Below are 22,581 nucleotides of genomic sequence, written 5' to 3' on the forward strand. Positions count from 1 at the left end.
TCAGAAAGGGCAGCTCTAGAGAAAAAGTTGAAGTAATGCCTTAAGAGGATGTCTAGGAAAACATCAAACAGAATATTTTTCAGAGAGCTGAATAGAAGTAGCGGGTTGAAACACACACAGGTTTAAGACTCATACAGCACTATATTGGCAGGTGAACATTCTTAATATAAAGCCGTAACTATGCTGAAGTTGGTGTCAGTACTAACTAGAGACTTGCACAGTTACTCCAAGCCCTACACTAAAGAGCAAGAACAGCTGGAGAAGCTGCTGCCCTATGATGTGTAGGCAGCATCAGGGGGCACCAGAGAGATACCTCTGCCACCTTCTGTCATTTGGCAGGGGGTAATGTGTAGGGTTAATGGAGGTCAGCCCAAAAGAGGTCTGTGACGTAGTGGGGGGTAACCTGCTAACTCTCTGGCTGCTGTCTGTAGCACCATCGAGCAGACAAGCGATGAGTCACTATGCAAAGAAGGTATCCCAACTGGTTTGGCCAGCTGACCCCCCATGGAGAGGAACAAAGGAAGGTGGAATGCTGCTCTGGCTGGGGGGCAGGGCTGGAGGAGAGTGAGTTAGTTCCTGGCTGGAAAGCAGGGGAGAAGGAACTGGGGAGGAGGCTGGGATTCCCCTATCTCAAGGGGGGCACTGAGGCCTCTTAGCCCCAGTTCCTGTAACCAGATTACATCTGTGCTATGCTGTATCCTGGAGGAGCAATAAACCACCCTCAATTCTACTGGCTGGTGGAGTCTGTTTGTGCCATTTCGGGGTGCAGGAGACGGGGGAACCCCAACGCGCCGTCACAAGGTCCAACGATTGGGTTATGGAGGGAAGGGGTGTTTGCCCCAGCTCAATCCTAGGATTGGGAATTTTGGTTCGATGTATTCCAGGAAGTTTAATCACGTCATAATCTTTCATTAAAAATTAATCTTTAGTTTCTGGAGACTCTAGGACAATCCTGGATGGTTGGCAACCCTACCTAGTCCCTGCATCAGAGTAGCTTTGTCCTTTTCTCTCCAGTTATTTGTTAACCTGCCTCTATCCCCTTTCCACTTGACCCTGGAAGCTCACACTTCTCTCCCACCAGAAGTCTCCTTTCCTCCCTCCAAGTCTCGGCTGAGACTCATTTCTTGCTCCCACACACACATGCACACTCCTCCAGCCCTTCTCCTTCCGGATTCAATATTTGCCAAGATTGAGCTGATAAACCCTGTGTTTGTAATAAATGGTCCCTGCTCCCCAGTCTTTGTTCTCCCCTGTCCCCAATCCCACCTTTGGGGTAAAAGTGATTATCAAGGGGTTCACTCAGCCTATTATGGGACAGAGACATGATCCACCCTCCCCCCGTCTGTTTCGTTTGTGGTAGTTTTCCCCCTCCCTGTGCGGAGATGCAGCTTGATAAAGCAGCAAGTTACCAGCTTGCAATTTTGTGAAAAGATTTATTCTGTTGCACTGAATGGTCCCCTTCCCTCTGCTGCTTCCCCACACCCAAAGAGCATCTGCACCTGTATGTTGGTGCAGCAGTGCCACTGCAGTGCTCTACGTATAGCAATACCCTAAATTCCATTTGCACCTTCCATAAATCCTCTCCAAATTAAATGGCCAGAGCAGTGTCAAGAAGCGGAACCAAGCCTAATCTAATTCATTATTGTAAACAGTGCAAATTCAAGAGGTAATATGGAAAATTAACATTTGAGTCCAATATTAGGGTCTCTCTCAGATTCATATTTCGTCCTAGGAAAATATGGACACTGAATGCAAAGATGAATTGCTTGTCCCCCAACCATTCACTTCCCCTTTCCCCCCAGTTCTCTTTATGCAAAAAGAATTCAGAGGCTTTCACAATCCTCTACTTCTGGTTTGTCTCTTGCTCATTCCACTTTGTAGACTGGAGAATAAGAGCTTTGATTTCCTATTGCAACCTTGCTAGGAAAAAACAATAACCAAAAGGCAGCTTTGTTTAACATAAATCATGCCATCCATCCCAAGTACTGTAGTTTGGAAATACAGTGGTGTATACTGCAAAATATAAATTATGGATGACAGAAGAGTTTCAAGTAAATAAACAAAAACTGCATTTTTATTTTAGAAAAGTTAAAACAGAATAACGAGACTTATTGATTAAATAAACAAACAAACAGAGTTTACCCCGCTCCTGAAGCCATTCTAAAAACCAATACAATACTTACAAGCACCATTACATATGCTTGCAGAAAAGTACCCTATTGCGAAACACACACATTAAAAAAATATTGAAGTGGCCTGGAAGACTCAAAAGATTGAAGGATAGCACCTTTCGTATCTTGGTCACAGCTTTAAGTTTAGTCTCTGTAGACAGTAACTGAATTTGAAATGATCTGGACAAACTGGAGGGATGGTCTGGGGTGAACTGGATAGAGTTTAATGGAAACAAATGCAAAGTACTACACTTAGGAAGGAACAATCTGTTTCACACATAGAGGCTACGTCTACATTGGCCCCTATTCCGTAATAGGGATGCTAATGTAGCACTTGGGAATAGGCAAATCCGCAGGGGATTTAAATATCCCCCGCAGGATTTGCATTTTCATGGCTGCCGCTTTTTTCCGGCTTGTAGATAAGCCGGAGAAAAGCGCCAGTCTGGACGCGATCCTCCGGAAAATAAGCTCTTTTCCGGAGGATCTCTTATTCCCACTTTCAAGAGCTTATTTTCCGGAGGATCGTGTCCAGACTGGCGCTTTTCTCCGGCTTATCTACAAGCCGGAAAAAAGCGGCAGCCATGAAAATGCAAATCCCGCGGGGGATATTTAAATCCCCTGTGGATTTGCCTATTCCCAAGTGCTACATTAGCATCCCTATTACGGAATAGGGGCCAATGTAGACGTAGCCAGAGAGACTGGGAAGTGATTGTCTAGGAAAGAGTATTGTAGAAAGGGATACAGGGGTCATAGTGGACCACAAATTAAACATAAGACAGTGTGACACTGTTGCAAAAAAACCAAACATGATTCTGGGATACATTAACTGGAGTGTTGTGAGCAAGACACGAGGAGTCATTTTTCTGCTCTACTCTGCACTGATTAGGCCTCAGTTGGACTATTGTGTCTAGTTTTGGGCACCACATTTCAAGAAAGATGTGGAGAAATTGGAGAAAGTCCAAAGAAGAGCAACAAAAATGATTCAAGGTCTAGAGAACATGACTTCTGAGGGAAGACTGAAAGAATTGGGCTTGTTTAGTTTAGAAAAGAGAAGACAGAGAGGACATGATAGCACTTTTCAAGTACAGTATCTAAAAGGGTGTCACAAGGAGCAGGGAGAAAATTGTTCTCCTTGGCCTCTGGGGGTAGGACAAGCAGCTATGGGCTTAAATTGCAGAAAGGAAGGTTTAGGTTGGCCATTAGGAAAAACTTCCTAACTGTTAGGGGGGTAAACACTGGAATAAATTGCCTAAGGGAGTTGTGGAATCTTGATCCCTGGTGATATTTAAGAGCAGATTAGACTGACACCGGTCAAGGATGATCTAGACCAGGGGTCTCCAAACTTTTCAGCCCGAGGGCCGCATTAACTATCAAACAGCAGTTCGGGGGCAGACTACACACTTGAGGTCCAAATAAAAAACAATCAAAACATGGATGTTGTTTTTAATTATTTATTTAATATTATTTTATTCAGTTATTATTTAATAACACATTCATACACTACACATGAACACCTGTATTAGTGTGAATGGTGAAATTGTTTCCTGGATGCCAAAATAGCAGACATTTCTGGCTTTAGATTTGTTGTCCCTAACATCAACAGTGACCTGAGATTATCATCGGACAAGTTTGTTCTCAAATTGTTCTTCACGTATTTCATTCTTGAAAATGTTTGTTCACACAGGTATGTTGTTCCAAAGATTGAAAGGTACCTTGATGCAAAAGTTTTGACATTAGGAAAGTCTTCCTTGGGCAAAAACTGGTAAAAACCCACCAGTCCTATTTTGAACTTGTCCCTAAGGAGGTCATTTGCTTGCAACTCAATGACTTCCAGCTGCAGTTCATCTGGGCAACTGGCCACATCTGCTTCAAATGGGTTTTGAAACAATCTCACTTCTTCTGCCTTTGAATCCAAAAAGGTCTCCACGGGCCGGATGAGAGGGCCTCGCGGGCCGCATCCGGCCCCCGGGCCGTAGTTTGGAGACCCCTGATCTAGACAATGCTTGGTCCCGCCATGAGGGCAGAGGACTAGACTTGATGACCTCCTGATTTCTGGGATTCTATGAAACTATCTGATGTCTACTCACATGACAACCTGCCTGAATTCTTGATCTCAGTTCAAATCCTAGTAGATTGGTGTCCCTATCACAACTAGTGCCCTGGTGCCTGATCCTGCCTTTCTCTGTGTGTAGACCTCCGACTGAACTGAGAGTTCTGCATGGGGAGGGCTTGTGGGATCAGGCTTGTTACTGTCAGATCAGTAGTTGAATGGCAAGTGAAGCAGAACCATAAAGCAATTGGGAACTTTTGTACTCTTGTTGCCTGCGCTGTATCTGTTGGTGCATTCTTGTGTCTATTGAAGTCAATGCCAAAAACCCCACTCGTTTAATCCTGGGGACCAGGATTTTACCCTTTTTGTTTCACGGGCAGTCAATCTGGCATCTTTTACTGGCACTCAACTCAAAACAGCCACCAACCAAACCTCAGTGAAATTCTACATTTCTGCAGTTAGCAAACCAGTCCTGGCGATTATGAATGTTCTGGTCAAACAGCATTTATTTATTGATACCTACTTTTTTATTTTGTACTCACAGACAAGCTAGTTTAGTAATCTGAAGTCCAGGATAAGGATGAGAACTCTTACATGTTCAATAGTAATTCCAGCTTTGATCCTGATTTCCTGTCTCAACTTGGATAAAACAATTAGCCTACTGTAAATGGGGTAGTGTTAGTGACGGAGGCATTACTACACCTGTAGATAAGCTCTTAGGGCAGGGGTGGGCAAAAGGGCCTCCGTGGACTGGCTCTGGACCACCAAGTGGGTTTAACCAGCCCACAGATGTCCTGCCGCTCCCCGGCCCCCAGGTCAATCAGGCCTCGGGGAGGGGGAATGCATGAAGTCTCCTCCCACCCTGCAAGGGGTACATGGTGCTTAGAATCAACTGCCAGCTGCTGCTCAGCTGGCAGTTGACTCTCAGCACAGCACCCCCTGCAGGATGGGGGCAGGGAGTGCGAGACTTCCTGTGCTCCCCCTACCCCCAGGTCCTGATTGGTCTGGGGGAGCACGTAGTCTCCTCCGGCTGCCGGGAGCACAGGTGCCTAGAGGGAACTGCCAGCTGTTCTGAACAGCTGGTGGTTCTCTCTGAGGTGGGCGAGGGCAAAGACTTCATGCACTCAACCCATCCCCAGGCCAATCAGGGTCTGTGGGCAGGGAAGCACCAAAGTGTTCTAGCCCTGCCCCTTCAGGGGTAGGCTGGGGCCCACTTCAAAATTTCTGCAGTGGGCCCTAGTCTAAAATTATTGCCCAGCTCTGACTTAGGGGGGAAATGAGTCAGTGTACAGCTCAGGTAGCTGCATTACAGTCTAGGTATGCTTAATCCTGAATGATTCTATGCGCTAAAGAGTTCACCCCGCCCTTTCTGACACACATGCACACACATACACACACGGAGATGAAAAGAGACAAATTGTATTGATTCATTCCTTGGCAATAGTCTGTCTGATCTGCATACACTGCTGAAGACAAATAAAGCCAAAGACATTGAAAAGGCACACAAAATATGGTTTCATTATTTCACCTATAAAATTCATTAAAAAATGTGCCTGCCTAACTAGATGCTTACATGAGAACAAATTCCTCATTAGATTCAAACACATCAGCTGGAGAATACTATTCAACAAAGAAGAAAAAATGAACAATGTTGCTAGAAACAGACAAAAGCATGTGCAGGAAATGAAATGTATCCCCAGTAGCCATTATGCATAACCCTATCCAAACCCGAAGTAGCAGTAAGAAACGAGCCCATAAAGCTTCATACATACACACTTGCTCCGACTCACATAACTAATAAGAGATATTTGTACAGATGGCTGCCTATAGTTTTTAAACAAATACTATGTGGTAACTGAAACAAAATACTGGACTATGTAGCACTTTAAAGACTAACAAGATGGTTTATTAGATGATGAGCTTTCGTGGGCCAGACCCACTTCCTCAGATCAAATAGTGGAAGAAAATAGTCACAGCCATATATACCAAAGGATACAATTAAAAAAAATGAACACAAGGGCCCCGTTGCCAGCTTTGTCCACATATTCACTCTGCTGACACCATTATTGGGCCTAACCAAGTGAGTTATAAGATCAAGAATACATATTCCTGCGCCTCCAGAAATATAATCTATGCTATAATGTGCCGAAAGTGTCCGTCTGCTATGTACATTGGACAAACATCTCAGACACTTCGCCAAAGAATCAATGCCCACAAAACAGACATTAGACAGGATCACAAAGAAAAAATAGTTGCTTGCCATTTCAACCAGAAAGGACACAGTCTCAATGACCTACTCACCTGCATCCTACTTCAGAAGACATTCAAATCTGCACTTGAAAGAGAATCCTCTGAACTGGCATTCACGCTAAAATTCGACACTCTCTGCGGGGGGCTGAACAAAGACTCCAGCTATCTTACCCATTACAAAGATAGCTTCCCCAATTATCACCTCTAATACTATTAACTCACAGACATCTACCCTTCCCCACCTCTAATATCATTAACTCGCAGGCATTCACCTTCTCCCCCCCCCCCCCCCCCCGCATCCTCCTTCTGTTCTGATTTGTCCTTTTCATATGTGTTCATTTTTTTTAATTGTATCCTTTGGTATATATGGCTGTGACTATTTTCTTCCAGATTGCACAAATCTGTTTTAGCCTTACGTGAGCTATGATTACCCATTGAGTTGCTACAAAATAGCACCGCACCTAATTTTTGTGTTTCAGAACTATGGAATATAACTCCTGAGTCATCTCCCACCTTTCCTCTGCAGCAGAAGTAAAAACCTCAGTATTTATCGCTGGGGCTAAAATTAGTTCATGGGCCACACTGCAACTCAAGTGCAATGGAAGAAATGGGGGCAGATAAGGGTCAAGCAAATCTTTGAGTGTGTCTTCACTATGGCCGTGTCCAGACTCAGGGGTTCTTTCGAAAAAAGTAGCCTTTTTTCGAAAGAACTTCCCCTGCGTCCAGACTCAAGCTGCGTTCTTTTGAAATTATTTCGAAAGAACGCGGCTTTTCTTTCGATGGCGGTAAACCTCGTTTCACGAGGAAGAACGCCTTCCTTCGAAAGTTCCTCTTTCGAAGGAAGGCGTTCTTCAATGTAAAGAGGCCGTCTTCGAAAGAGAGCATCCAGACTCGCTGGGTGCTCTCTTTCGAAAAAGCGGATTTCCTCTATCGAAAGATCCGCCTGCTGGCTAGACGCGATCTTTCGAAAGAGCCTCTTTTGAAAGAAGCCTGCAGTCTAGACATAGCCTATGATACAATCAAAAATGCCTTTGGGCTGGGGCAGAGGCTCTCAAACTTCACTGCACTGCAAACCCCTTCTGACAACAAAAATTACTACATAAACCCAGGAGCGAGGGACTGAAGCCTGCTTCCGCCAAGTCTCAGCACTCAAACTTAGTTAATTCGAACTAAGCTAATTTGAACTAACGCGTCTAGAACTAAAAACTAGTTTGAATTAGCGTTTTTCTAATTCGAACTAGCATGTCCACATTAAGTGGACCCTGAACCGGGGTTAAGGATGGCCGGAAGCAGGGCCGGCAGGGCATCAGAGGAGGACTTAGAGCATGGAGATGCTGTCTCAGGCTAGCCGAGGGCTGCGCTTAAAGGGACCCGACCCCCACCCTGGACAGACAGTTCTCAGGGGTGCCCCGCTTGCAAACCAGTCCTGGCTTTGAGTACCCAGAGTGCCCACACTGGGCACATCACAGCACTCGGCCATCAGCCCGGCTGCACTTGCCGCAGGCTGCCATCTGGGGAGAGGGGGCAATTGGGGGGCTGCAGGAGAGCTTCCACCCCCAGAAGCCCGCAGAGCCAGCCCAGTCCTCCCTATCGGGGGTTCGTACCCCATTCCTCCCTCACCTCCTTCCACTTACCCTTCCCTAGCCCCTTTTCTTGATGTACAAAATAAAGGACAATTGTGTTCAAAAATGGAATCTGTCTTTATTGAACAAAACTGGGGGAGACTGGGAAAAGGAGGTGGAAGAGGGGAAGAGAGAGGCTGGGAGAGGGGAGGGCAACTACAATGATCAGGGGTTGGGAACAGGTCCCATATGAAGAGAGGCTAAAGAGACTGGGACTTTTCAGCTTAGAAAAGAGGAGACGGAGGGGGGACAGGAGAGAGGTCTCTAAAAGCAGGAGTTGGGTGGAGAGGGTGCATACAGAAAAGTTCTTCGGTAGTTCCCATAAAGAAGGACTAGAAGACACCAAAGGAAAGGAATGGGTAGCAGGCTTCAAACTAGTAACAGAAAGTTGTTCTTCACAAAGCAAAGAGTCAACCTGTGGAACTCCTTGCTGCAGGAGGCTGTGAAGGCTACAACTGGAACAGAGTTTAAAGGGACGTGAGATCAAATCATGGAGGTTGGGTCCATGGAGTGCTATTAGCCAGGGGGTAGGAGTGGTGCCCCTGCCAAAGGTTTGTGGAAGGCTGGAGAGGGATGGCACGAGACAAATGGCTTGGTCACTGTCTTCGGTCCATCCCCTCCAAGGTCCCTAGGGTTGGCCGCTGTTGGCAGACAGGCTACTGGGCTAGATGGACCTTTGGTCTGACCCAGGACGGCCATTGTAAGCTCAGGGCTCAGGGTCGGGGGTCTCAGTGGACCCCCTTGATTCTCTTGCACACCTGCTCCTGGGTGGCCAGGCTGGCAGCTCTCCTGCCCTAGACGGCTACTTTCCTGCGCTTAGTGCGGAGATCGTGGACGTAGTCCACGATGTCCGCACTAGCCCAGGTGGGTGCCCGCCTCTTGCGGTCCCGGGCTAGCTCCCAGGAGCCGCCAGCCTGGTCCCGGGAAGAGGGGGAGGGCTGGGGGGCATCGGGTGGCTGGCTCGAGCCGTGCCAGGTGCAGGGTCTGCTGGCTGGGTGCTGGCAGGCTTGCACCTGGCACGGGCACCGTAGCCAGCCCGTGCCCCTTTAAGGGGTCCGGGGCCGGGAGAGGGGCAATAGAGTTTCCTTGGTGTTGGCCAGAGTGGCCACCAGGGAAACCTGGGGAGGGCTAGCCTCCCACTAGTTCAAATTAAGGGGCTACACAGCCCTTAATTCGAACTAGCTAGTTCGAACTAGGCTTAATCCTCGTAAAATGAGGATTACCTAGTTCGAACTAAGCGCTTCGCTAGTTCTAAATAAGTTTGAACTAGCGGAGCGCTGGTGTAGCACCTATGAAAGTTAGTTCGAACTAACTCTGTAGTGTAGACATACCCTCAGGGAGCAGCACCACTGGTAGGTGTCAGAGTGGCACACATCCAAACAAGTGCACATGACCTCAATATTGGTGCACAAGACAAAACTCACTAAGCTCATTGTCACGTTACTGGACTTTGAAGGGAGCAGCCAGATCACTGCTGCACCCATGGGGTGGTGTTGGCCCCAAAAATGGTATAAAAGGGGGGCCATATGGGGTGTTGAATAGGAGCTTACTGTCTGCTGATCCTGTGTACGCTATTTATGTGGTTGCATAATGTCTGTGTGTGTAGGTAGGAATCTGTAGTCTGTGTGGATACTGAATATTTCTCTGAATGTGGTTGAGCATTGGGCAGAGCCCAGCCTATGGACATGCTAATTAGTGGGACCCTGTGGGACAATGGCACTCGATGGGCCAAGGACACTCCTAAAGCATGAGGGCTGACACCTGAGAGCTGCCAGCAGGGATAGGCCGCTGCGCCAGGTGACCTGCTGCAGCCAAGAAGAGACCAGGGAGGATGTATAAAGAGTCCATGTGGTCGACGCCATCTTGGTCTTCAGCTCAGCACTTCATCCCAGAGGCAGCAATGCAGGGATCGAAGAGCCCGAAAGAACTGTGGACCCATCCTGATCCTAGGATGCGCAACAAGAACTTTTAAACCAGCAGCTGTAACATCTCTGCTAGAGCCTGCATCGAGAACTGGGAGATTCGGTGCATGTAATGTACTATTCTTTAACAACCTTACTCTCATGCTTTTCTTTATTGTAATAATAAACCTTTAGTTGTTAGATGCTAAAGGATTGGCCCAGCGTGATTTGTGGGTAAGGTCCAAAGGGTAAATTAACCAGGGATCTGTGGCTGGTTTCTTGGAACCGGACAGAACTTGTTCGGGGTAGGTGGGATTGGGTGCTAGGACCCCCCACCGGTGTATGAGGCCTGGGGCCATCTGGGGCACGGATATTGCTGGGGTGTCAGAGGGGTTTTGCTCGTGAGGCTTCAGGCCAGCAGCTGAAGCGCTCTGTGGGACTGGTTTGTGGCCTGTTTGGAGAGGTCACCAGTCTGGGAGCTGTAAGGAGCCCCGGATTTGAGCAATTCGCCCTGAGCGGACGCCCTCAGCTGTGCCCAGACACGGCCCGGTCCGTCACACTCATGGATGGAAAATCTTAGAGGGAACACTGGTCCTGAACCCCAGTTTGACAATCGCTGGCTTAGGGAGTCCTGTGCATTTATTATCTATTCATACTACAGAGATTTGCATAAATGCTCAATTTGCAGTGCTTTGAATGCTGTTGAATGTTTCTGGCAACTTGAGCAGTGAGAAAGTGTCATTACAATTTCTTTTTTCCTATTCTGAATGTCAGAAAGAAAAAAAAACCAGACAGAGATTGCTAAAAGACTCCCAAGATTGCAACATTTTCATGCAAAAGTCACATTTTCACATAGTTTTGACTAGAGAACAAACCAATACCCTAGATCACAGCCACATGGAGCTCTGAGGGCTTGAGATGGGACTTGGAATATGAACCTTGATCTGGGTCTAATTTCTATAGCTGGCCCTTACCTGTATGGTGGATTGAGCCAAAATCCTAGGTCTGAACATCCCCAAAACTTCAGAGTATTCAGAATATGGATCTACAGTTTGTAGCCCATGACCCTGTCTGTAAACCTGAAGTGAAATCAGGTAAAATTTGGTTGTTGCTCTGAGGCTTTCGGATTCAAAGCTCAACTGAGATGTGGGGAAGGGAGATCTCTACATGTGTCAAAATCAAAGAAAATGTTCACCCATGAACTGAAGTCACTGTTCTCACTCAACACATGTTTTTGCACAATTCTTCTTGCAGCCGGTTTGGGAAACAGTGTACCAGTGCAGAACTAACACTGTCAAATATATGTACTGCAGTGCTCAATAAAGGCAGGCACTGCTGGGGAAAAGTTTGCCTCTAGGCTGTGTCTTCAACAAACACTAAGGCAACAAGATGGAAACAACGCCCCCTGAAGCAAGCATGAAGAGACATACTAGAGAAAATTGAGGCCAATGGAAGTTCTTTGCTGCAGACTGGCTAAGCACTGACTAACCAGTTTACAATCAAATATGGATAGATGATCATTTTTAACTAGTACTATGAATTGGCCTTTGCATATTAATGTTGCCAGCCTGTTTTTAAATGTCAGCAGCCTCCACTAACCAGGGCATAGGTGGCAATTTATTTGAGAGGGAGGACAGTCTACCTTTCCCTTCTAAGAGCCTCACAGTAGCCCACTTCTCATGTTCCTTTCTATGTCTGCTCTCCAAGGCTTTTACTGAGATTAGCTCCTTGTAAGTCGTTTTTTATATCATAGTTGCTGTATTTCCAATGCAGCCTATGCTACTGTTTATTATGTTTATTTTGCTGTTGTGCTAGAAGAGTGCATGGCTTTTAACAGAAAGATAGATGCCTAAATATCTATGCAGACCTGAGCTGCAGTCTCTTCCCCAAGGAGCCTCTAGGCTAAGTAGATACAGGACAGCTGGAGGATTTGTACAAGCACTGAAAGTGATGAAAAAGACAGGAGGATGAACTCTCTGGAGATAAGAGAGCTGCTGAACACACTGATGGTTAAGGTATTTATTTATTTGCACTTAAAGACTAGTTCTACCTTCTTTTACACACACACACATTTATTTGTTTTTAGCAAATAATCACAAGCTTAGTCCTCCTTGCAGGATCAAGTAGAAGAGCAGGCTGCTTATGGAGATGACAGTATCTTATTTACATCAAATATAGTCTTAGGTAACAGCAAAGGTAATATTGAAAGCTGCTGGCAAAAAAACAAAACAAAACAAACTAAAAACCTTCCGCATAAAAGTTCCCCTTTATTAAGTATACCCCATTCTGAGGCTCCCTCTTTAAAAAGAAGACAGAAGGGCTGAAATTGGAATTCATTCTGGTGAACTGTAAAGAACAGAGATTTTACAAATTCAAGCAGTGAGGTGGACAGCAAAGAGAAAAGCATACCATGTACCAAAAATGAAAAAAACCTATTTCAATCACTGAGACGAAAATAGGTCTCATTTACAAAATTAAATATTAGACTTATTATTTTTGTCTTACATTGACTAGCATTTACTGCACAGAAAAAAATTATATATAATCATTCCAAATGTAGCACTGATATGTAATATATATACATTTCTCTACATTCCCTGTCACTGGGAAATCCAGAAAAAAAAATCATTTTTCAGACATTACCATATACCGCAGAAATGAGATTAGCCCCACATACATATTCTTGAGGCCATAATTAATGAGCAGAATTAATTTCATTAGACTTTTAAAGGCCTCATCTTTCCCAACCTTGATTTTGCACATTAATGCTTCTTTATGATGTGAGTTCTTCTGATGTTGAGAAGCACCCCAATTTAAAAAAAAGTCATCCTTTACCAAGTTAGCTGTCAGAAAACATTTAGATGCTTGAAATAGTTTTACTGGAAAAAGGAACATGCGGAAGTGATTGTAGAAATAAAATTATGTGAGTGTTTCTTTGCCTCCTTGATTAAGTCCCTGTAATAAAGATTTTTTGGTCTCAGTAACTGTATTTCTCCAACGTAAGATGGATATTTAAATTAACTGATTATGTGATTGTAGTAATTCAGGCTACTTAGTGCTTTCTTTCTTAGCCAACAGAGCTGAGTGTCAAGGGGCAGGATAAACTTCATAGGCTCAGGATGGTTTAGAAGACTACCACATGGATTTTTACATGGGTCAGAGAGCCAGGATAGAGCAGGAGAACAACATAAAATGTAAAGAATCTTCTAGATTGTCATGTGATTCTTCTGTCTACTCTCTCTCTCTTCACCCTAGTTAAGAGCGGACGGTGTAGACCGTATGCAATGTACAAACAGCTCCCAAGACACCTCAGTAATTATTGCTCCCAGATTTCTGCCTAAAAGGAAGATGCTTTATATTATATAATTAAATCCACTCTTAAAATTCAAGTCCTTTGTAGGGTAGAGAGCTCTTAGGACAAATCCTAAGGTCCTTACTTTCCAATTGATTCTGCAGCCCTTCTTCACATGGAGCATAAGAGTAGTCATAGAATCATGGAAGATAAGGATTGGAAGAAAGCTCTGAAGGTCATCTAGTCCAACTCCCTGCTCAAAGCAGGACCAACCCCACCTAAATCATCCCAGGCTGGGCTTTGCCAAATCTGGCCTTAAAAACTCTAGGGATGGAGATTCCACCTCCCTAGGCAACCCATTCCAGTGCTTCACCACCCTCCTAGTGAAATAGTTTTTTCCTAATATCCAATCTAGACACCTCCCATTGCAATTTGAGACGACTGCCCCTCCTTCTGTCATCTGCCACCATTGACTATAGTGTCCTCTTTGGAACCCCCTTCAGGTAGTTGAAGGCTGCTGTCAAATCCCTTCTCACTAATTTCTTCTGCAGACTAATTAAGTCTAGTTTCCTCAGCCTCTCCTTATAAGTCATGTGCTCCAGCCCCCTAATCAATTTTTTCCCTTCTGCTAAACTCGCTCCAATTTGTCCAAATGCTTTCTGTAGCGGGATGCCCAAAACTGGATGCAACATTCCAGACGTGGCCTCACCATTGCTGACTAGAGGAGAATAATCAGTTCCCTCGATCTATTGGCAATGCTCCTACTAACACAACCCAATATGCCATTAGCCATCTTGGCTACAAGGGCACACTGTTGATGCATAACTAGCCTCTTGTCCACTATAATCCCTGGGTTTTTTTCTGCAGAACTGCTGTTTAGCCAGTTAGTCCCCAGCCTGTAGCAGTGAACATAAGAACAGCCATGCTAGGTCAGACCAACAGTCGATCCAGCCCAGTATCCTGTCTGCCGACAATGGCAAATGCCAGATGCCCCAGAGGGAGGGAACACAATAGGTAATCCTCTCCTGATCCCTCCCCTGTCACCCACCTCCAGAGAAACAGAGGCTAGGGACACCATTCCTACCCATCCTGGCTAATAGCCATTAATAGACCTAACCTCCATGAATCTATCTAGCTCTTTTTTGAACCCTGTTAAAGTCATAGCCTTCACCACATCCTCTGGCAAGGAGTTCCATAGGTTGACTGTGTGCTGAGTGAAGAAAAACTTCCTTTTGTTTGTTTTAAACTTGCTGCCTATTAATTTTGTTTGGTAATCCCTAGTTCTTATATTGTGGGAATAAGTAAATAACTTTTCCTTATTCACTTTTTCCACACCAGTCATGATTTTCTAAACCTCTATCTTATCCCCCCTTAGTCTCCTCTTTTCTAAAATGAAAAGTCGCAGGCTGTGTCTAAACTGCATCCCTTTTCCAAAAAAGGGATGCAAATTAGACACATCGCAATTGCAAATGAAGCGGGGATTTAAATCCCCCCTGCTTCATTAGCATAAAAATGGCTGCCGCTTTTTTCCGGCTCAGAGCTTTGCCGGAAAAAAGCGCCAGTCTAGACGTGGATCTTTTGGAAAATAAAGCCTTTTCCAAAAGATCCCTTATTCCTCTTAAAATAAGGAATAAGGGATCTTTCGGAAAAGGCTTTATTTTCCGAAAGATCCACGTCTAGACTGCTGCTTTTTCCCGGCAAAGCTCCGAGCCCGAAAAAAGCGGCAGCCATTTTTATGGAAATGAAGCGGGGAGCGGGGATTTAAATCCCCGCTTCATTTGCAATTGCGATGTGTCTAATTTGCATCCCTTTTATGGAAAAGGGATGCAGTCTAGACACAGCCCAAGTCTTTTTAATCTCTCTTCATATGGGATCCGTTCCAAACCCCTAATCATTTTTATTGCCCTTTTCTGAACCTTTTCTAATGCCAATATATCTTTTTGGAGATGAGGCAACCACATCTGTACACAGTATTCAATATGTGGGCATACCATGGTTTTATATAGAGGCATTAAGATATTTTCTGTCTTACTCTCTATCCCTTTTTAAATTATTCCTAACATTCTATTTGCTTTTTTGACTGCTGCTGCACACTGAGTGGATGTTTTCAGAGAACTATCCACAATGACTTCAAGATATCTCTCTTGAGTAGTTGTAGCTCAATTAGTCATCATCATATTGTATGTACAATTGGGATTATTTTTTCCAATGTGCATTACTTTACATTTATCAACATTAAATTTCATTTTCCATTTTGTTACCCAATCACTCAGTTTGGTGAGATCTTTTTGAAGCTCTTCACAGTCTGCTATGGTCTTAACTATCTTGAGCAGTTTGGTATCATCTGGAAATGTTGCCATCTCACTGTTTACCCCTTTCTCTAGACCATTTATAAATAAGTTGAATAGGATTGGTCCCAGGACAGACCCTTGGGGGACCCCACTAGTTACCTCTCTCCACTCGGAAAACTTACCATTTATTCTTACCTTTTGTTTCCTTTTAACCTGTTATCAATCCATGAGAGGACCTTCCCTCTTATCCCATGACAACTTACTTTACTTAAGAGCCTTTGGTGAGGGACCTTGTCAAAGGCTTTCTGGAAATCTAAGTATAGTATATCCACTGGATCCCCCTTGTCCACATGTTTGTTGACCCCCTCAAAGGACTCTAGCAGATTAGTAAGGTATTTACAGAAACCATGTTGACTTTCCCTCAACAAATTATGTTCATCTATGTGTCTGACAATTTTATTCTTTACTATAGTTTCAACTAAATTTGCCTGGTACTGACATTAGACTTACCGGTCTGTAATTGCCAGGATCACCTTTAGAGCTCTTTTTAAATATTGGCATCACGTTAGCTATCTTGCAGTCACTAGATACAGAAGCTGATTTAAAGGATAGGTTACAAACCACAGTTAATAGTTCTGCAATTTCTCATTTGAGTTCTTTCAGAACTCGTGGGTGAATGCCATCTGGTCCCGGTGACTTGTTACTGTTAAATTTACCAATTTATTCCAAAACCTTCTTCAATGACAACTCAATCTGGGGCAGCTCCTCAGATTTGTCACCTAAAAAGAATGGCTCAGGTTTGGGCATCTCCCCAATATCTTCAGCCGTGAAGACTGAAGCTAAGAATTCATTTAGCTTCTCCACGATGACTTTATCATCTTCAAGTGTTCCTTTAGCATCTTGATCATCCAAAGGCCCTATTGGTTGTTTAGCTGGCTTCCTGCTTCTGATGTACTTAAAAAACATTCTCATTCTTCTATTCTCAGTGCAGGATTTTGCACTTGTCCTTGTTGAAACTCAGATTACTTTTAGCCCAATCCTCCAATATGTCTAGGTAACCCTAGGCCAGGGCTACTCTACTTTGGAAGCCCCGGGGGCCACAGTGATACTCACAGCACATGCCAATGGCCACAACTTAAGTGTGGTTGCATATAAATGCAAATATATATGCAAATATATGCAAATAGCTTCGTTCACACAATGCTCTGGTACTCCCGGCACCTCCTCCCTGGGGGCTAGAAATGTCAACACCCTGTACCCGTCTGTTCCAGCCAGACCATCTGCTTGCATCTTTCAGTGCTCACCCTGCCTGGGAGATGCGTCGCTGTTGTGGAGCATGTTCACAGGATCCCACCCACGGGCCATGCGTTGAGCCACACATAAACCCAAACTGCACCGCAGGCCACAAATAAATGGACTGTGGGCCGCATGCATCCCATGGGCCGCACGTTGAGTAGGCCTGCCCTAGACCCTGTCCATACCCTCCAGTGTATCTCTCTCTCCCCACAGTTTGGTGTCACCTGCAAACTTGCTGAGGATGCAAACCATTCCCTCATCCAGGTCATTAATAAAGATGTTCAACAAAATTGGCCCCAGGACTGACCCCTGGGGCACTCCACTTGATACTGGTTGCCAATTAGACATCAAGCCATTGATCACTACCCATTGAGTATGATGATTTAGCCAGCTTTCTACCCACTTTATAGTTCATGCATCCAATCCATACTTCTTTAACTTGGGGTGTGTCTAGACTACAGGGTTTTGTCGACAAAAGTGGACTTTTGTCGACAAAACTATACCTGCGTCCACACTGCCTTTGAGTTATGTCGACATAATGTCGACAAAACTCAGCAGTTTTGTCGACGTATGTAAACCTCATTCTACGAGGAATAACGCCTTTTGTCGACAGAGTTCTGTCGATAGAAGGCATTATTGCATCTACACTGTCCTTTGCGTCCACACTGTTATGTCAACAAAGCGGCTTGCTTTGTCGACAGAACTGGATGTAGTCTAGACGCTCTTTGTCGACAGAAGCTTTGTCGACAATATCTGTCGACAAAACTTCTGTCGACAAAACCCTATAGTCTAGACATACCCTTGTTGGCAAGAATACTGTGGGAGACCATATCAAAAGCTTTGCTAAAGTCAAGGAATATCACATTCACCACTTTCCCTATATCCATAGAGCCAGTTACCTCGTCACAGAAGGCAATGAGGTGGGTCAGGAGTGATTTACCTTTGGTGAATCTATGTTGACTGTTCCTGATCATCTTCCTCTCCTCCAATTGTTTCAAAATGGATTGCTTAAGGACTTGCTCCACGATTTTTCCAGGGACTGAGGAGAAGCTGAACAGTCTGTAGTTCCCTGGATTCTTCTTCTTGTTTTTCTTAAAGATGGGCACTACATTTCCCTTTTTCCAATTGTCCTGGAACCTCCCCCGATCACCATGAGTTTTTAAAGACAACGACTCTGCAAACATCAACACCTTGAGATGCATCAGATCTTGCGCAAAGGATTTGTGCATGTCCACCTTTTCTAAATAGTCCTTTACCTGTTCTTTCATCACTGCTCTCCTCCTCCCTATACTGTGCTACCCAGTGCAGCAGTCTTGGAGTTTGTCTGTAAAGACAGAGGGGAAAAAAGCATTGAGTACTTCAGCTTTTTCTATATCATCTATCACTGGATTGCCTCTTCCCATTCAGTAAGGGTTCCATATTTTCTATGACTTTCTTGTTGCCAACTTATCTGTAGAAACGCTTCTTGTTATCCTTCACATCCCTTGCTAGCTGCAACGTCAACTGCACTTTGGCCTTCCTGATTATACCCCTGCATGCTTTAGCAATATTTTTATACTCCTCCCTAGTCATCTGGCCAACTTTCCACTTCTTCAGTGAACTTAAACACAAGAAGGAAGATTTCAAGATGTCTCTGTTAAGGCAAGCTAGTTGCCTGCCGTATTTGCTATGCATTTGCACATTGAGATGATTTGTATCTGCACCCTCAATAAGGCTCTCCTTGATGCCTTTCCCCCAACATATTAGCCCTATGCAAGGATATGTACATTAGGTCACAATTCAGAAAAAAAATCACATAAGCATAATCTTAAAGTTAAATATGGGTTACATGCTTTGCTGAGGCAGGGTCTGCATGCACAGGCTCATGCTGCAGGCCAACCAGAGCTACACAGTTCCAGGCAGAGCACCAGGAGGCATTCTACCTCAAAGGCACAAAATGCTCCCTGTGACAAACATTCCACATCGTTTCAGAGCATGTAGGTTTCCCTTCCTCCTTGCAATCCGCCTGTTCTGCAAACCATCAGGAGAAGGCAGAGCCCCACTCCCGTCCTTCCCCTTCTCTTTGTTTGCTAAGTTGCTCGTGTGGGGGGAAATTTCAGGCCTTGTCTATAACCAAGAACAGCTGCAATTACTGGATGCTAATAGCCATATTGGAGCCAGCAAGAATTCAGTAGCTGTATCCAGGCTCTCAGTAGCACTTGGGCTCTGTTGCTGGGCAGCTGTATTGTGGGTCACGCTAACGGAGGGGAGGGTGACTACCTTTTCGTAAGCAGGATACATGCAGGAGAAGCCCTGCCCCTTCTGTGGCTCTGCCCTCTTCTTCCCCCAGAGACCTCACCTATGGCCAGGCCAGTGCTGGGCCAGGACAAGAACTGTAGGGAGCTCTGGACCTCCCATCTGTCCTGCATGAAGTGCCAGGGTGTTCAGAAGTAACCCCCGGCCTATGTTGCTGTCCCATGGGGCGCACCGCCTAGAGCAGGAGGTGGATCCAGGGCTACCCACAACAGCCCAGGTTCTCTGGATGGCTCTTATTTCTACCAGTCTCCAGCATCTGGCCTGGCTAGGTACAAGACCTCCAGAGGAAGAGGAGAAACAGGATCTGGGATCTCATGGCAAGGGGCAGCTAAGGCCCATCTCAGCTCCCTCTCTTTCAACCAGGAAGAGGCTGGCACTGCCCCTGAGCCTCAGGCAGGCACAAAGTGGTGAGCCAAGACAAATGTTGTTCCAGAGTCATCCGACCCAGGACTGGGAATTGAACCCTGCATTTGGGAACCATCCTATCCAATTTGGGTTGGGTGGTCATTCTAACAGAGAGGAGTCCTTACTCACTTCCCTCCTGCCCCCCTATGGTGATGTCTTGTGAAAACAAAGCACAATCTAACCCACTGGAATCTCGGGCTTGCAGAATCCAGCCCTCAGTTCTTATTCCTGAAGTGTTCACGACTCTGTTCAATAAAGCTTGTTTATAACTCTGAAACGTTCATAATTCTGAACAAAACATCATGGTTCTTCTTTGAAAAGCATACAACTGCACATTGACATAACACAGCTTTGAAACTTTAATATGAGGAAGAAAAATGCTGCTTTCCTTTTAGTAGTTTACATTTAATACCTGTACTGTACTATTGAGTTGAGGGAGGAGGCAGTGGTCTCTACAGCTGCCTGGTTGTGTACTTCTGATTCCAAATGAGGTGCGTGGTTGATCAATCAGTTTGTAACTGTGGCATTCTTAACACTGAGATTCTACTGTGCCCTTTACTCAGGCAAGTATCAGTTAACTTGAGTACGAATTTTGCCTGAGGAAGGACTGAATAAAATCTGCAGAAGCCCTTAAGGATTTGGCCACTCAGGAATAATAAGATTAAGAGCATATTTCTAGCTCAGGAAATGTGAGCTATCAGCCTGTTTATATGTTTAACCTCTTATTTTTTAAAAAATTCAATTTCGGAGTGTTTCCTCCATAAGATAGAATACCAAGGACAAGTCTAACAGCATAGCATGAACTATTTCCCTGCCCCCGCTTGTATTATTAAAAGAGCATGAGATGCACTTTAGGGCAGTTTATTGAGTGCATATACCTTTGAATATGACAAGTAGGTTAATTGGAATGAAGGAAAATATGACCCTCCACTATAACTGCCCCTTAAGGGGATTGAGTTTAATGTTGTTATTTATTGTGTTCTGCAATATTCTAGGAACAGCAATGGAGCAAAGGAACTGTTCTCAACAAACAGAGCTGCATAGAGTGATTTGGATTAAGTTTGACTAAAGCTTGCCCCAAGAAATATTTCCTTGGAAAATACTGTAGCTATCACAAATACTTCAGAAGAAACAGAACTGCATGTCCAGCTCAGAGATAAAGCAAAAGGATCCTAAGAGAGACCTGTGGTTTGCATGTCAAAGTCATGTACCTTAATCTTGCCTGCCACTTATTTCAGAACATGTGTACAGATGAACTGAGGCAGTGTGTGTGTATTGAGCGAGGAACAGATTTTCCTTTGACAGAAGGCATCACATGGAAAAATAGTCATTGAAAAAAGTTGTGATTTTTGTAGCTGTTTCCACTAGTAATGTATTTTAAATGTTCTGTTAAATTTAAATCTCACCTGAAGAAGAGTTCTGTATAGCTTGAAAGCTTCCCTCTCACTAATGGAAGTAGATCCAATAAAAGATATTACCTCACCCACTGTGTCTCTACACTCTGAGATTAACATACCTACAACACTACAAACAAATTTAGTCCTGCCAGTTCTCCAAGGACACATATTGAGTGAGAGTTTTGGTTGTGCTGCACTCTTCATTTGAGCCTAACTTTATATAGCCCATCCCGGAAAGGTCTTACTCATATCTAGAGCTTATCTACATAAGTAGACCCCTTGATTTCAGTGGGAATGCTCATCGGAATAAGAACCTGGCAGATTTAACCCCTTATATTGTATTATTTTCGCTTACCAAATTGAGCTAGAGGTTAACCCATACCTAACTGGGAAGCAAGTAAATATCCATTCATTGTAATAAAGCTTTACTTACACAGCCTAATGAACCAGTGGGCTCATTTCATAGTACTGTCATACTCACCAGTTCAATAGCCAGTCAGTGGAGGGTTGAATAATCCCCAGAATACAGGGCAAAGGAGTACTGTGCGAGGACATGGCTCAGTGAAGGGCCAGAGACTGCATGTGCACAGGAGAAACAGGTAAGGAGCAGCCTAGGATCTAGCTACAGAGGGAAGGCCAGGAGAATCAACTCTTATTGCTAGTAGGGAAAGCCAAGCAGGGAAACAGCTGGCTGCCTGTTGCTGACAAGAAACTAGCAGAATTACCAGAAAGAAGATACAGATCAGTGGCCTGAGAAGTCCTATGCAATATATTTACATACACTGAGCTGGACTGCATGTAAGAGTTCTCTTAGGAACTGTTGGATTGATCTTTTTTGGAGCAGAGACCATCTTTTAGTAAGGTGCTAATATAATGCAGAATACATAAATAATCATACCAGGGAAAGAGGGCGTGAATCACTAAGGCAGGCTTGAAAATGTAATTTTTCCATAAAGTTCGTTTGCTGTTTAGTTTCCGTATTTCATTTGCTACAATAATTCTCAATGAAAATTAAAAAAACAAACAAAAAAACCTGCCAACTGCTGAAAACAAGTGGCTAGATCAGGTCAGAAGAGGGTTATTTCCCTTTGAAATCCAGATACCTGAAAAATACTGACAAATGAACTTGAAGTAAGAAATGTCATTCTCCAGCACATTCTCCATGTCGTGTTACCACAAAAAGTTCTGGCTCAGAGCACGTTACATTAGGGTTGCCAAATGGTTTCACAAAAAATACCAAGCCCCTCCTTCCCCCTCCCCCAAGCTAGGAAAGAATTCCGTTGAGGAAAAAAAAAGGGGGCACAGGAAAAGTTGTTGAGCAAAAAAAAGAAGGCCAGGTCATGGCCCCTTTAATTCCTGGGCCGCTCCCCCCATACCAGTCAGTGTGAGCTGCGCAGCATGTCCCAAGTGGTCTTACGTTGGGCGCCCGAGGCAGGCCTCAGGAAAAACAGAAAATACCGGACATTTTAGATGTCTGGTATTTTCTGAATATTTTTACCAGATGGAAGATGCAAATACCAGGCTGTCCAGTTCAATACCAGACACCTGGCAACCCTATGTTACGTACAGGTAACCATTCACAGATTAGCTACTGTATTTCACTGAACTTCA

Source organism: Pelodiscus sinensis, chromosome 1 (assembly GCF_049634645.1).
Source record: "Pelodiscus sinensis isolate JC-2024 chromosome 1, ASM4963464v1, whole genome shotgun sequence".
NCBI classification, from domain to species: Eukaryota; Metazoa; Chordata; order Testudines; family Trionychidae; genus Pelodiscus; species Pelodiscus sinensis.